Source organism: Urocampus carinirostris, chromosome 1 (assembly GCF_059441175.1).
Source record: "Urocampus carinirostris isolate Australia breed hairy pipefish chromosome 1, RoL_Ucar_1.0, whole genome shotgun sequence".
In the NCBI taxonomy this organism is placed as follows: domain Eukaryota; kingdom Metazoa; phylum Chordata; class Actinopteri; order Syngnathiformes; family Syngnathidae; genus Urocampus; species Urocampus carinirostris.
In genome coordinates, this window is record NC_142349.1 from 251,866 (window position 1) to 267,187 (window position 15,322).

Below are 15,322 nucleotides of genomic sequence, written 5' to 3' on the forward strand. Positions count from 1 at the left end.
TTAAAATGTGAACAAATAATTTTGCATTGCTGGAAACTGCAAAATGTAACTTGATTTAGGTTTTGAAAATATCTGATCATGATTTGGTTGCCACATACATATCACATGATTGATGTTGCTCATCAACGTTTCAAGCGACGCTCACAGACTTGGTGAATGCTCAGAGCCGTGGATGGTAAGAGGAAAACATTGCTTTTGGTATGTACGAGTAGGAAGCAGGGTGACCGTGTGTATATGTGTGGGGGATCTAAAGCAGAGGTCTGGAACCTACGGCTCGCAAGCCATAATGGCTCTCTTTATTAGTACATATGGCACGGAGATCAAACAAAACCTGCACAAACTTTTATATATTTCGAGTCGATTGTCGCACGTGCAGAGACGAGACAATACTGACTTCTTAAAGGGTTCAGTTCAGTATATATAGGACACAATTGCTGTAAATCGCTTAATAACATTTTATATGAAAGCTCATTAAACAATCTATGTTTATTGTTGAGACACTTTATGAAGAAAAACCAATTAACATTTTTTTAAAACACACAATGTCTTGCAAAAGCATCTACAGCAATTTGACTGGGTGAGCAGTAGGAATGGGACACAGGGGAGGACGCACGTACTCCTTCTTCACGCCCAACGCCGTCTGCACTAAGGTAAATACTTTGGTATTCTCTTTTGCAGTATTTTGTGACAGTTTTACAAAAGATATTTGCTTGCACCATGTTTTGAAACCATTATTTAAGGACAAACATGACGGTCAAATTGAGCCTCAACACTCTTGAGTAACTGCGGGAGGTGGGTTAATTTTAAGTGGAATATTTGTATTTATTTGGGACACAGGCTCTGGCATTATTATTTTATAGATTTTATCAAATCCTCAAGCATCACAAAGTGAAAACAAATGTGCTGAATAATTTGCTTTTGTCTGGTGAGTGGGTTTGGCAGTTTTGTTCATTTTTAAAATATATGGTGTGGGTCTCACAAAAAAAGAATCTAAAGATGTTTTCTTTTATGGCTCTTTGGGTCAAAAAAGGTTCCCGACCCATGAGCTAAAGGATGTGCACGGGTAACAAGACGTTGGAAAAGGTGCTTGTTTTAGTGATTGCTCATTCGGCAGTAATGGTTAAACCTTAATTAAAAAAGTAGCTGAGACCAACTCTTCATCGTCCGTTTTCTGTATCCAGTGCCACACTACAATAGATTTTGCCGGTATTTTGATTGGATGGGCACGACTCACATCTGAGTGGGCCGTGCCCAGACAGGCCCCCTCCATACATCTTGCCCCGCCCTTAACAATGCATCATCACCATTTAAAGAAGCATTTTGGCTTTATAAGTAGGTCTTACCTAAGATGGTATTAGGTTACTGCATGTAAAATGTCATTGCATATTTACTTATAATTATATGAGTTTTCCAGTTATATCTGTTTGAATATTTATATTTTTTCAGCCAGTGGCTCAGGACCCAATGGGGGTCGCGGACCCGTTTTTCAGAGGGACACGGGCTTTTTCCTTGGAAAAATAATGAGACAAAGAAAAAAAAAGAGGGTCAATTACACTCTTTAACAGTAGTTGCAATAGTGTTTTTCCTGATCTCTATTGTTCAGTCAATCAGCGTGTTTGAGAGGGACCATATGTAATTGAATTGTGATTTTGTTTTGTTTTTCCTTTTTTCTGCCCATAATAATGGGTCAAAAGAAAGTTAGTGATCTGGGGAAGGAAAAGTGGTAAACAGTGAGAAAAACGATCGAGTCAAAGAAGGAAACGATTGTGGTGAAGGAGTGTCTGCCAATAAAGCGATCTATCCATCTATCTACCCTGGTCATATCACTCGAGAGGGGTGACAACACATACAAAACTCAACCAAATAAAAGGAAAAAATAAATAAAAAGGGGAAAAGTAGAAAAAAATAAACACACACATTTTTTTTGACCATGGCCAACCCAAATGCCCATACACCCAAACAAGTTAAGCACCTCCACATCCAACATACTCCTCAAATACTTATCTTGAAAACATTTAATTTCCTTCTCAAATCTTCATTCAGGCTCCAAGTCTCTGCACCATACAACACAGTTGGCACAATCCCACTCTCATACAGTCCCCTCTTTACATCCATACTCATACTCTTGTTGCTCATCACTTGTTGTGGAAAATAGACTTGCATTTGTAGAATAGAGTTGCATACATTTAGAAATGTAGAAAGACTTGCTTACATTGCTTACAGTAGTGAGGGAATGTTGACATCATTCGAGAAGATCCTTGGCAAGACAGTTGAGTTTCCCTAAAAGGGCATGAGACCTGCAAGGCCCCTCTTCAAGGACTCTCTGAGCAAACTGAGGCGAACAACATGGCGATTCATCTATTCTATTCTATGTCCTAATAAGGATACGACAGCATCTTCCTTGTTTTTACTGAGGACTAGGGCCGCCTTTTGGGTTGTACTCAAACTTAAGCTATAAAAGCATTGTCATGTCTGGAGTTCTCTGAGTTTCTTTGGGATGACGAAATAAAAGGCTCCCCCCATGGCAGGCTTTGGTGTACTTTATTAAATCACGAATTTAATAAGTTTGTGAGGGTCAAACAGAGTTCCCGAATGTTTGATCTTACATTACACAGTCCAGCGTTTTTCCGAATTGCTCAGTCCAGCGTTTTCCGAATTGCTCAGTCCACAATTAGTACATTTGGTGCGGCGTCGGGAAAGCCAAGACTCCGTGATGGCTCAAATTGACTTCTTGTCGTGAACGCTGCCCCAACGAGCGGTTGAGGTAAGGACAAGGTTTTTCTTTCCTTCGGTTTGCTTGTCAGGGTAAGTGAATGCATTGGGGCCTGTGACGTGAGGGCTAAAATTTGGAAATTCGTGCACGTGGATAATCCGTCTGTAGTCCGGCAACAAGTTGGACGGATTGTATGAGTTGAGATGAGATTTATGTCCGGCAACAATCTTGTGCTCAGGGATTGTTGTGATGTTTTTTGGTCGGGCTCCGGGGAGTCTGGATGAAGTAACGGCTGTTGATTGTCCGGTTCCGTGTGATGGTCAAGGGGTTAATGAGCAGATGTTGTATTATTGAGATGACTTCGCGTATAGACAGCGTCTTGTGTGTGTGAGGTGCTGATGTATTTTCGTTCTGAGCGATGTCTCGCTCGGGAATTTTCTTGTGACGATTAGGTCAGTTCCGTGTGATGGTAAAGGGGTCAGTCTAGTGGTAAGACGTCATCATTTTCTGAGATTTTCGGTGACAGAGAGTAGACGATCTGTTAAGGGTCATATGGGAGCGTGTGTTTTTTATGTGAAGAGTTATATCGGCAGGGGTTAATGTGCAGATGTTCAGATGTTGTATTATTGAGATGACTTAGCGTGTAAACAGCGACTGGTGAGCTGTGTGTGAGAATTGCTGACATGTTTACGGTCTGGGAGATATCTCGTTTGAGAATGTTGGCTGTTGGTGTGTGCGTGAGTTGTTTGGTGTGCGTCTTTGCCTTTTGCGATCTTGTGTGTATCTTTCGCGTGTCTGAATGCGTGTTGGGGATGGGAGTGTGTTTGAGACAGTTGTAATCGAACTTTGTGTGTGGGGGTGTGTGCCAGCTGGCGATAATTGTGCGTGTGTCTCTCTGTCTGTGGATGTGTGTTCTGTTCGGTTCGGTTTCTCCTCCGCTCCGCTCGACCATCGCCCGCCTGAGTGAGTGTGTGCGGATGCTTAATGCTTAAATGTTTAAGAGCTGGGACGACGCTGTGCGGAGGAGAACCTATGTTTCTTTTTGTCTTTTTTGTTTTGTTTGGCGTTGGGAGGGGGGTTAATGACGTATGAATGAAAGATGGAGTGACTGCTTATTCTCGCGGGCGAGGACACAGTGGTAGTAGGGAGTAACTTAACAGCGAGAAGGGGTTTTGGGAATCAGTGAAACCGGGATGAAAAAAAACTGCGCGATTGGTGTGTGAGATAGGTGTAAGATACTTACGTTACTGGGAAATACATTGGGATGAATGATTCGTCCAGCGCGTCGTCTGCGTGTGGCCTTTTAATTTGTGAGATCTTGTTCCGTTAAACGTGATATGTATAGTAAATTAAGGAAACGATTTGTCAAGCATTTTCAAAAGACAATGAGGAGCAGATTACTCGATCTTGAGGAAGACCATGAAAAATTTAAGAATTTAATTGCTAAGGTGATGTCTTCATAGTCATTTAACCTAGACTAAACATCCGAGTTTGTGAACATGACCGATTTAACAGGATTCTGAAGTCAAACGGACTGTTGAAAAGGGCTGAAGATGGACAGAAAAACAAGCAAAGAACAAACAAAGACGTTCACTCATCCATTGTCTGCACCGCTTGTCTACAGCAGGGTCGTGGGGACACTGGAGCACATCCAGGCTGTCCTCAAACAGTGAGCAGGGGGCAATCTGAACTGATTGCAGCCAGTTTCGAGGAGAAAGAGGAGGAAAACTGGTGACGACCAAGGTCAGTGTTGCACTGATAAGGCTCATGGACACATTCCAGCAGCGGATTGCGAGTGGAACGTCACAATGGACTGAGCCAGACGGCCGAGGCCGTCGACGGGGCGGTGATAACGAACGACACGAGTCTGCATTGAATCACGTTAGGATCTTGTTGATTGACGTGGTGTTTACAAATCTGAGGGATATTAATACATTTGGATTGTAAATTATTTTATTTTTAACACAGGAATACTGCTAAAATTGTATTTTGAATCTGCTTTCCAGGAAAACGGTGATGTGTCTATCCAAGATGCAGGAGCATCAGGAGGATTATTAAGGAGAATAGGTAACAGGGGAATACCTTTGATTTTATATCAGTTGCAATAGCACAATTTAAAACATTGTGCAAGGGGGGAGGTTGTAAAATAGCTGGAGAAAAAAGGTTACAGGTCTCCGTATTTACAGGCCACGGTAGACGAAGTGCTCAACCAGTATATGAAATCTGTGCAGAGAATAATATCAGGAGCAGTTCCATCAAAAGATCTAGGTGCGGAAACAGTAGTTAAGTTTTTGATCAGAGAAGTTATTCCGCGATTTGGTATACAGTCTGAAATAAGCTCAGATAGTCATAATAAGCATTTGTTCAAAAGGTCGTGGAAGGAGTAAATGGAATATTAAAATCAAAGATAAACAAGATCTGTGTGAGTACTAGGCTCAACTGAGGGTATGCGCTACAGTTAGCGCTGATGAGTTATCGCATGCAAACTCATTGGATCAGGCATTTAACACCGCATGAAATGCTAACAGACCAGCGCCGCATCTGGGAGGTCCCTATAAGGGGCCGCCACTTGAACAACTCCAAACTGAACTGAGAGACTGTATGAGACAATTGACGGCTGTCATCTACCGGCTGGTTAAGAGACGAGGGTCCAAGGTCGAACAACCATTGGGGAAGACGGTGGTCCCAGGGAATCTCGTCTACATCAAGGTTTCGACGAGAGTGGAACCAACCGAGGCGTGAGGGACCGTACACCGTCGTGAGGGCAACGCCGACCGCAGTCCAGGTCGAGGGCAGCTCAACCTGGTACCATCTGAACCACTGTACCAAGGCTCACGCTGCCACCGTCAATGGGATCAACCAAGATCAACAGGGCAGTAATGTTAAATTAGGAAAACAAGATGTGTATGATAAAGTGGTGTGTGGTAATAAGTTGTTTGATATGGTTGTTACTAGGAGCAGAGCTCGAGAAATCGGAACGGCGAATGGAAATCGCGGGTCCGGAAGTGCAGACCTTGACGCATCAAAAAGACAGCAGGCCGGTTAAGTGTGACACTACTGTACAACATGCCAAAACGGTTGAGAATTTGGAAAGTACAAGTACATTTTACCTCATGAAGGGCTCACTGGCCCTGAGGTATGGAAGCTCGAAAGTACCAAAGTTAAATTATTACAGGAAAAAAGAAAAAAAAGAAAATGTGAGATAAGACGAAAACGTGTAAAATATAATTTGTAAAATATGGTGTCATAAGAAACATGCACTCAAAATCTTTTAAAGGGACAGTGAGTATAAATTGACCCCAAGATGTCTCTGCATTGTGTAGTGCAACCGAAATAAAAGTGCTTAACAGGATAAATAAGGAGAGTCACAGTGCCCAAAGAAGCACTATGTTCTTCTAATTATTGTGTCATATCCACTGCCTCTAGGTGATGCTCATGTTATGGAAAACTCCAGTAACTCCAGTTTACAGTCACGTTGTCACACCAGCAGTCCCTTTTTTGGATGTAAATTGCTAAAAATACTTTATAAAAAAGCTGATTAAACAATTTAGGTTCACTATCAAGACATTTTTTAATAGAAACTTACAGGAAAAAACTTTAACCCAAAACAAACGTTAACGTTTTATCCAGAAGCTGTAGCAAAGCAACTCAAACAATTTGATTAGGTGGGTGTTAGGAACTTTAAACAGGACATGCGCATTTTACTCCATTGCCCAGCGCCTGTGCTAAAAGTAAATACTAAGTATCTTCAGTTTTAGGAATTTTTGACATTTTCACAAAATAACTTTGCTTGCACCAGGTTTTGAATCGATAATTTGAGACAAAATGACAGACAAAATGAGCCTCAGCACTCATAAGTGACGGCGGGAGGGAGTCGAATTTTAAGTCCTACACCTCTATTGATATGGAACACTCAAACGTCACACAGTGAAATTAAATTCGCTAAAGGAAAAATACCGTAATAATACTATGACAGTAATACGATAATACAAAAATGCCACTAGAGATATACTAAAACATTATCACAAAACTAACGAATCAATATAGTGCTTTAAAATAAAGACATAGTACACTACATCAATTAAAAATAAATAACTACAAAACTAAATACCAAGTTAAGTGCAAGAAGGGCATTTATGAGCCGGCTCTCTTCAATGAATTGTGAAAAAAGCCGTTTTGTCTAATAAAAAAGACTGACTTAACCAATTACCAACAACAATGAAGTAATCTCGAAGCGACGAGATCTCATTAGCTAAGATCGGCGTGCAGAAAAATAAAAACTCATACAGCAAAACCAAAATAACGATAAGGCTTGTAACGCGTTAAATCTTTGTTAAAGAGGAATTAAATGATAATGACAATTTAAAGGAAAAAGTTGCGTCCCCAGCATAAATGATGCGTCTAGGACACAGGTACACGGTCAAGTGAAAACACTGAGTGTATAATACTAGATATATATATACAGAATAGTTTAAAAAGAAAGAATGTTTAAGTAACAGAACTAATCATCTCTCGTTGAATATGCAAATGGTAAAAGGGTAAGAACATTTGAGACGTGTAGTTTTGCTCCTAATAAAGCAAGGACGAGTAAAGCAGAGAGGACGACATATTAGTATACAACATATTAACATACAACATAAGTTATTTAAATAAGAATAATTTGCTGAAAAATGGGTATGAGAAACTTGCGACAAAAGTATGAAAATCAACACATTATGTAGTGTTTTTGGAGTTCCTCAGGGTCTTGAAACGCACTATATAAATGAAGACCATTTATGATAGAATAGAATATACCTTTACGGACATAGTTACGGAACTGGTTAACATATTGTAAATAGTCATTGTAGTGCAAAAAGTTGTCAGCATCGTGCAAAACATATGACAGTATTTTTATAGATAAGCTGTAAAAGTAAAATAGAATTATTAACAGGATGAATATCTAATTGAAGGCCCATAAACATAGACATAACATGTTGGTTTGCTTTAGAATAAGGAGATACATACCAATCGATGCATAAAAATTGTATTATAGAAAATGGTGCTGAGCACAGGGGTGAACAAATTAATCAAACACATTTTTCCACAATTGGGTCAGAATTAAACCTCTAGGGTTTAATCCAGCCATTCATTTGCAGTTAACCAAAAGGGAACAAGAAATGAGATGGCAAAGTATTACAATAATATAAATGGAATTACTAGGAAACGAAATATGGAGCTTACAAACAGGAACATAGTATATGATGTAGCTATAATTCTAAAAAGACCAACTACAGAAATTCTGCAAGAATACTGCTACAAAACTACAACAGCATTAATACTAGCACTACTAAAGAAATCCTTCAAACATAAAGCCTCAGGTGTACTACGACCTACTTCGAAAATATTACAGAATCTTATTGTGAATATTATAAGATACTACTGAAGAAATTGTTAAGTTAAGTGCAGACCGGACCAGAACTCAATCGCGTAACGACCAGTTACTCTTATTTAGCAAAATTGTCCAACACCCAGGGACAAAACAAAACAAAAACAGGCTTACAGGCAAACAGGAACTCAGACTAGGAATACTCACAAAACAGGCTTTTACTCAGAACGGGCAAGCCCTTAAGAAGGACACACGCAAATTAGATGGTCGCCACGGCGACCATGCTGGACATGACAGGGATACTACATACGTGCACAACTACAATAACACAGTTGTACCTCTACTTATACGTTTAATTGGTTCTAAAAGTTAATATGGAATAATGAAACTGTTGTAAATCGAAACACATTATCAATTTGAAATTGATTGAAACGGGATTAGTCCGTTCCGAATGCAACCGAACCGAACCGAACCTTGTTGAATTGTGGGGCAATTGCCCTGAAGGTATGCTGGTGTTCAGGAAAGGTTCATACATATACACAAAATAAATAAACATGAATTAATATAATGCAATATAACATCATAATTGTAAATGAGAAAAACTGGATGTGTCCCCAGGCCCGTGACGCCAAAAGTTTGCCCACCCTTGACCTAGAACCATTGTTTTTGGGACGATGGACTGGTGGTTACTTGCACTTTTAATGACAGATTTTTTTAGGTTCTTTCTAAAAAGCAGAATAAAAGCAAAGTTTTGAGCTGTTTATAGGTGATGATGAAATAAGTCAATATATTCTGTATAGAGCGTGCTGTCTCGTTTGGTCTCATGTTATAGTCGTCATAGTTCCATTCCACTCCATTTAGTTATTAATGTCGATACAACAAAACACACACACAAACACACACACTGCTGTCGTCTTAATAAAACTGAATCGTCTCCAAGTCTCTGCACCACACAACACAGTCGGCACAATCACACTCTCAGTCCACTCTTGGCGTCCATACTCATTCTCTTGTTGTTCATCACTCTCCTCAGAGCACCCAAAACCTTGCTTCCTTGATTGAATAGAAAGACGTGTATAAATAGTGCAATTCGCAATAGAAGACAAAATTTGAATTACTGAAATTCCGAGTATTATGGGATGAGTCAGACGAAAGAGAGACGTGCAACCAGTCGGAGTGCCGACTGAATACCAGAAACCAAATATGTTGACGACAGTACGGACTAAAGTAACGGATAATAGGCCAAACCTTAACGGCTGGTGGACCACTCCAGGACCTAAATTGACGATACAGACGAGAGTGGTAACGACACACCAAAGATCATAGAAACCTACACCCACGGCGACAACACTGAAGAGTGAGGTTACAACGCCAACGGCCAAAAATGAGTGCACTGCCAGTACGTAAAATTCAGGAAAATTGTGTAGGAAAGGAAAACCATAACCAAAACTCGGTAGTTGTGTAGGCGCATGGCTTCAATGTGCACTGACTTAATTAAACTAATTAACTTAAATTTTTGTGGGCCATCTGTCTTGTCTTATGTTTGTTCAATGTTGTAAGTGTTTGTATTCTTTCCTGTATTCTTATCTTTCTTGTCTTATATGGTTGTCCAGCGCTGGCGTTTAATCGGCCCACGTAACTGAAAGAAATAACAGAAAACTATCGAAGGAAAAAGAAAAAGGAAGAAATACAGTGCTCATTTAAACGAGAAAAACGTTTTTTAAAGAGTATGACGGTTTGGAATGTATTGTTTTAGATGGAAACGATAGCACATCTCGTTAGGAATCGAAAACGTTCGTTTTTTGGGAAGTCATTTTGACGCTAAGGGTGTGCAACATAACGTCCGAGAGCCTATGGAGTTCCCGGAAAATAAATGTTTTTCAGTTGGAAAACGATGAATTTAGGGGTGAAAAGTTTAGAAAAATTATGTTTGGGTTATTTTAGATGCATTAAGTTAATGCCAGAATATCACCATGAAAAGATGGAGTAGTAACAGAAAATAATAAAAATGTTTCGGTTTACAGTAAAAAATTGGAGAATTAAGGAATGTAAAGACGAGGGAAAAATCCAATTGAGTGAATTGGGATAGATTACTGTGAGATGAAGGCATTGTTATGAGATAACCTGTTGTAGATCAATGCACGTTAATTTCACATTAAGTAGGCGAAGCTAAAATAGTAGATTTAGTTGGTTTGGTAAAAAAATGAAATGGAAATAAGATGAAATTAAGTGAGATGGTTATATGTCAATTTCCCATTTAGACTGGTGAGCTAGAAAGCAATACTGTATCACTATCCAATCATGCACTCATCTTGAAATGTATCAACGACTGTTACCAAAATTTGTTATCACTTATCGGTTCATTTATTCATTTACCTTTATCACGTACCGATCAGCCGTCGACGGTCTACGTGTATAATCCAGTATGTACGGATAAAGATAAATGAAGGGAGGGTTAGTGCATGGGTCAGGTGTTTGGAGTGTTGGGGTTTTTTGTTATCGAAACATGAATAACAAGAGTTGGGATAATCGCAGCAGGCTGACCGCCAGGATTTTTATTTTTATTTTGATTCCGATAATTCTGTCCGTGTAGCTATGATTTAAGATATTTTACCACTACCCTGTATTGATTTTTCAATTTTAATTTCCATTCAAAGTGGGAGTTATAAACTCCCAAAGGGGGGATATGTTGTGGAAAATAGACTTGCATTTATAGAATAGAGTTGCATACATTTAGAAATGTAGAGAGACTTGCTTACATTGCTTACAGTAGTGAGGGAATGTTGACATCATTCGCAAGACAGTTGAGTTTCCCTAAAAGGGCATGGGACCTGCAAGGCCCCTCTTCAAGGACTATCTGAGCAAACTGAGGCGAACAACATGTCCTAATAAGGGTACGACAGCATCTTCCTTGTTTTTACTGAGGACTAGGGCCGCCTTTTGGGTTGTACTCAAACTGAAGCTATAAAAGCGTTGTTATGTCTGGGGTTCTCTGAGTTTCTTTGGGATGACGAAATAAAAGGCTCCCCCTCATGGCAGGCTTTGGTGTACTTTATTAAATCACGAAAGAAGACTTAAAAGATTATCGAACCTACATTTTCTCCTACACACTCTCCTCAGAGCACCCAAAACCTTGTTTCCTTCATTCACTCTCCAGTCCACCAACTGCAGCCACATCACAACCCAAGTACGCTTTCAACTTCTTCCAGCACCTGTCCTTATTTCTAACGCGATGCCCACTCCATCACGTGAACACTTCATCACCTTACTCTTACCAACATTCACACATAACTTACGCCTATCACACACTCTTCCAAACTCCATCACCAACCTTCTCAATGTTTCATCAGAATCAGGAACAAGCGCTGTGTCATCTGCAAACAACAACTGACTTACCTGCCACAACGTTCCACTGTTATCCATCATCTCTGCCAAATACTTTTGCATTCACCTCTCTCACCACACCATCCATGTACAGATTAAAAAGCCATTGTGACATCACACACCCCTGTCTCACACCAGTCAACACAGGGAACAACTCACTTGTCTCACTCCCTACTCTTACACATGCTCTGCTTTTCACATAAAACTCTTCAATGCTTCCAACAAATTTCCACCCACTCCATACATTACCATCACCTGCCACAAGCCTCTCTATCAACTCTGTCATACGCCTTTTCCAAATCCATGAAAGCCAAATAAACATCTTTACCTTTTGCAAAATATTTCTCACACACCTGCCGTACTGCAAACACCTGATCCACACATCCTCTTCCTTTCCTGAAACCACTCTGCTCCTCCATTACCACCTCATCCGTTCTTCCTCTCACTCTCTTGATCAAGACTCTTCCATATAGCTTACCCGGACAACAAACTGATACCTCTCGAATTGCTACGTTCATACTTATCACCTTTACCCTTATACAATGGCACCACACATACGCTACACCAATTACATTTAGATCACATCCCCATACTACCGATTGCCTCGACTCTCACTTCATCCCATCTTCAACATTTAGAAACTTCTTAAAATACTCATCACTGCCCATCTTGTCCTGACTGCACTACCGCTAGCCAGCAATCTAACGACCTCATCTTTCACTTTCGCTTTCTTTCCAGACTCGCTCTTTCTTACTCTTTTAACTTCTTTTCAGAACACATTTCTCCTTTCCTCAAAGTTCACTCCTATCTTTCGACACCATTCATCATTTGCTTTCCTTTTCGCTGCTTCCACTACCACTTTTATCAACCTTTTCTTCAATTTATACCTTTCATACGCATCACCACTCATCTTGCAGCCACTCCTCAAAGGCACGCCTCTCCTCTGTCACAGCCTCTGAGACCTCATCATTCCACCATTCACTTCCTTCATTGCTTCCTGTCACTCCAGATCTACTAATCACATTTTCAACCATTCCATCACCCACTCTAACATTTAGGTCGCCTAGGATTACCACTTTTCACCCTTCTTTTGCACTTACCATACATTCGGACGAATCCTTCCAGAACCCCTCTCTCTCATCAGCACTTCTTTCTTAACCAGGTCCATATGCATTTATAAACATCCATTTTTGTACACCCCACTTTAACCTCACCCAAATCAATCTGGAAGATATCTCTTTCCACTCCACCAGTTTTTCCTTTGCTTTTTCACTCACAATCACAGCCACTCCTTCTCTAGCATGTCCACCTGTAACTCCAGATTTTCTACCATACATACCTCCAAGTTGTATTTCACCCTTTCCTTTCATCTTTGTTTCACTCAAGGCTAACATATCAACCTTCCTTTTAGTCATCATCCTTCCAATCTCCTCTTTCTTCCACACAGTCGCTTTACTTCCACATCCTCTCACATTTAGTGACCCTATAACTAGGGTTTTTTGTTCCCTGCTCCCCTCTCTTTGCCTTGCTGTCTCTTAGGGAGTATAAATAGGGAGGAGAGGATCCCCAGTCCCCTCACTCCCTCCACTTTAGTCACCTCTTACAACACGCAGACCACGGTGGGAGAATTCTCACACCTCCCAGGGGGGAGGGCCCCTCACAACAGGATCAATAAAGCACTGCTGGAAATTAAAGTAAATGGTTTCAAAATGTTATAATTTTAACTTTTTACCAGGGTAATAATCTTCATCAACTACATAATTAAATTAATATCAGTGTATTGGTACAAACTTTATTGATATTTTTTATGTATTTTAATATGTGGCTATTTTAAAGCAGTTTTTGGGGGTCGTTTATATATGATAAGAACTTATAGCGAGTATTTGCATTACTAAAAGTAGTAAGCATTTTGCTGGTCATTCTATTTTTGGGGGGAAAAGGTAAGTATTCTACTATTTCTGCCTTAAACTACACAATCTTTTTCTTTGCTAAATTTAGAAAATGGTCATTTGTTCTTGACTTGGGTTGACCAGCTCGGTAGCCTAGATGGTAGGGCGCCCGCTCCGAGACTGGGAAATCGCTGGTTCAAGCCTCGGCCGAGTCATACCCAAGACTTACAACATTGGTACTCATTGCCTCCCTGCTTGGCGCTCAGCTTTAAGGGTTGGAATTGGGGGGTTTGATCACCTAATGACTCCCAAAAAAGCAGTTGGGTCTAAAAACCCGGCGCCGATTGAAGGTGACGCGTCACGTTGAGAGGTTCGCATGTCAAATGATTTCCTGTGTATATCATGTTTATGGTTTATACTAACTGAATAAATAAATACAAATAAAATAAACCAGTTGAGTACCAGTGATTTATAAATCATCACATTACTCATTTGGTAGTAGTTAATACACTTCATATTTATCTATGCATTTTAATAAAGAATTTACTACTAGTTGTTTACTTCAGCGAAGCATTTACTTCTTATTTGTGTCTGGACCCTAGCTCTCAAATGTTTAAAATATTTGAATGAGTCCGCTTGCCTGCGGTCGAATTTAAGTATACAGTGGGACCTCGCTACTTCGCGGTTTGACGTTCGCAGATTCAGAGCTTCGCGGTCTGTAAAAAATATATATATATATATATATATATATATATATATATATATATATATTTTTTTTTTTTTTTTTTTGAAGGGGCGTCGCTACTTTGCAGATTTTCACTTTTTGCAGGAATCCCCCTCGGCCGATGACCCTAGTCTTTAAAATGGAGGCACTTCGCACACTGGTCCGGACCAGTTCTCGTTTCCCGGTGTTGTGCCCAAATTTGACTCCCGTACAGAATCCTTCCCCCCCTCGCGTGAACGCGCATTCTGCTGCACTTCCGACAAAAGAGATCGTACTCTATATAATCCGCTTATTGAAACCATAAAGCGATCTAATTAAAATAATTGGGTGATCGTAGTCTATATAACGCGTTTATTTAAACAATAAAGCGCGATCGTATTCTACAAAATGCGTTTGTTAACGCGGATGAAAAAGTCACCAACGTTACGTCTCCCGCTCGGGCCGCGATGGCTCTACATGGCGCTACATGGCCCTCGATGGCTCCGCCTGACGGACAGGGCCGCGGGGTAAAGGGGTAGGGGGGACCTGTGGGGTTAGGGGGCGGTGAAGCGGAAGCCGCACCAAAACCGCGCGCCGGTGTTGTGCCCAAATCCGACTCCCGTACAAAATCCTCCGCCCTCACGCTGGGGGGATTCTGCATTTCCGAGAGGCCGGGCTCCGCGCCGGACCCGCTCGGCTTGTCGTGGTGTCGTGCGTATTGCGCCCGAAAGCACCTGCGCCGCGGGATAGGGGCTCGCTCGCGAATAATAAGGATAAGCGGTGCAGATAATGAGATGAGATTTATTTTTTGTATTTTTTTGAAGGTGCGCCGCTACTTAGCGGATTTTCACTTATCACGGGTGGTTTTGGTCCCAATTAACCGCGATAACCAAGGTCTTACTGTACTAGGAAAACTTACACGACACACAAAGACTCATCTGTAAAACCACGCCGATGTCTTATAAAATACCGGCTCGCGGATTTCCTGATGTTTTTTTGGGCAGACATGCTATACTGAACTAGCCCAGAATGTCTCATCTCATCTCATCTCATCTCATCAGCTGCACCGCTTATCCTCAGTAGGGTTGCGGGGGTGCTAGAGCCCATCCCACCAATCATTGGGCAGTGGGTAGGGAACACCCTGAACTGGTTGCCAGCCAATCGCAGGGCACACAGGGACAGACAACTCGCTCGCTCATTTACACCTGGGGGCAATTTGGACCGGCCAATCCACCTAAAATGCATGTCTATGGAATGTGGGAGGAAAC

At 40.9% G+C, this 15,322-nt stretch overlaps 1 protein-coding gene across 21 annotated transcripts in view; it reads right to left on the reverse strand.

The window, feature by feature from the left end:
- wipi1 (WD repeat domain, phosphoinositide interacting 1) overlaps nucleotides 1–15,322 on the reverse strand; it is a 111,908-nt gene that overhangs the window by 66,584 nt on the left and 30,002 nt on the right. The window lies entirely within an intron of this gene.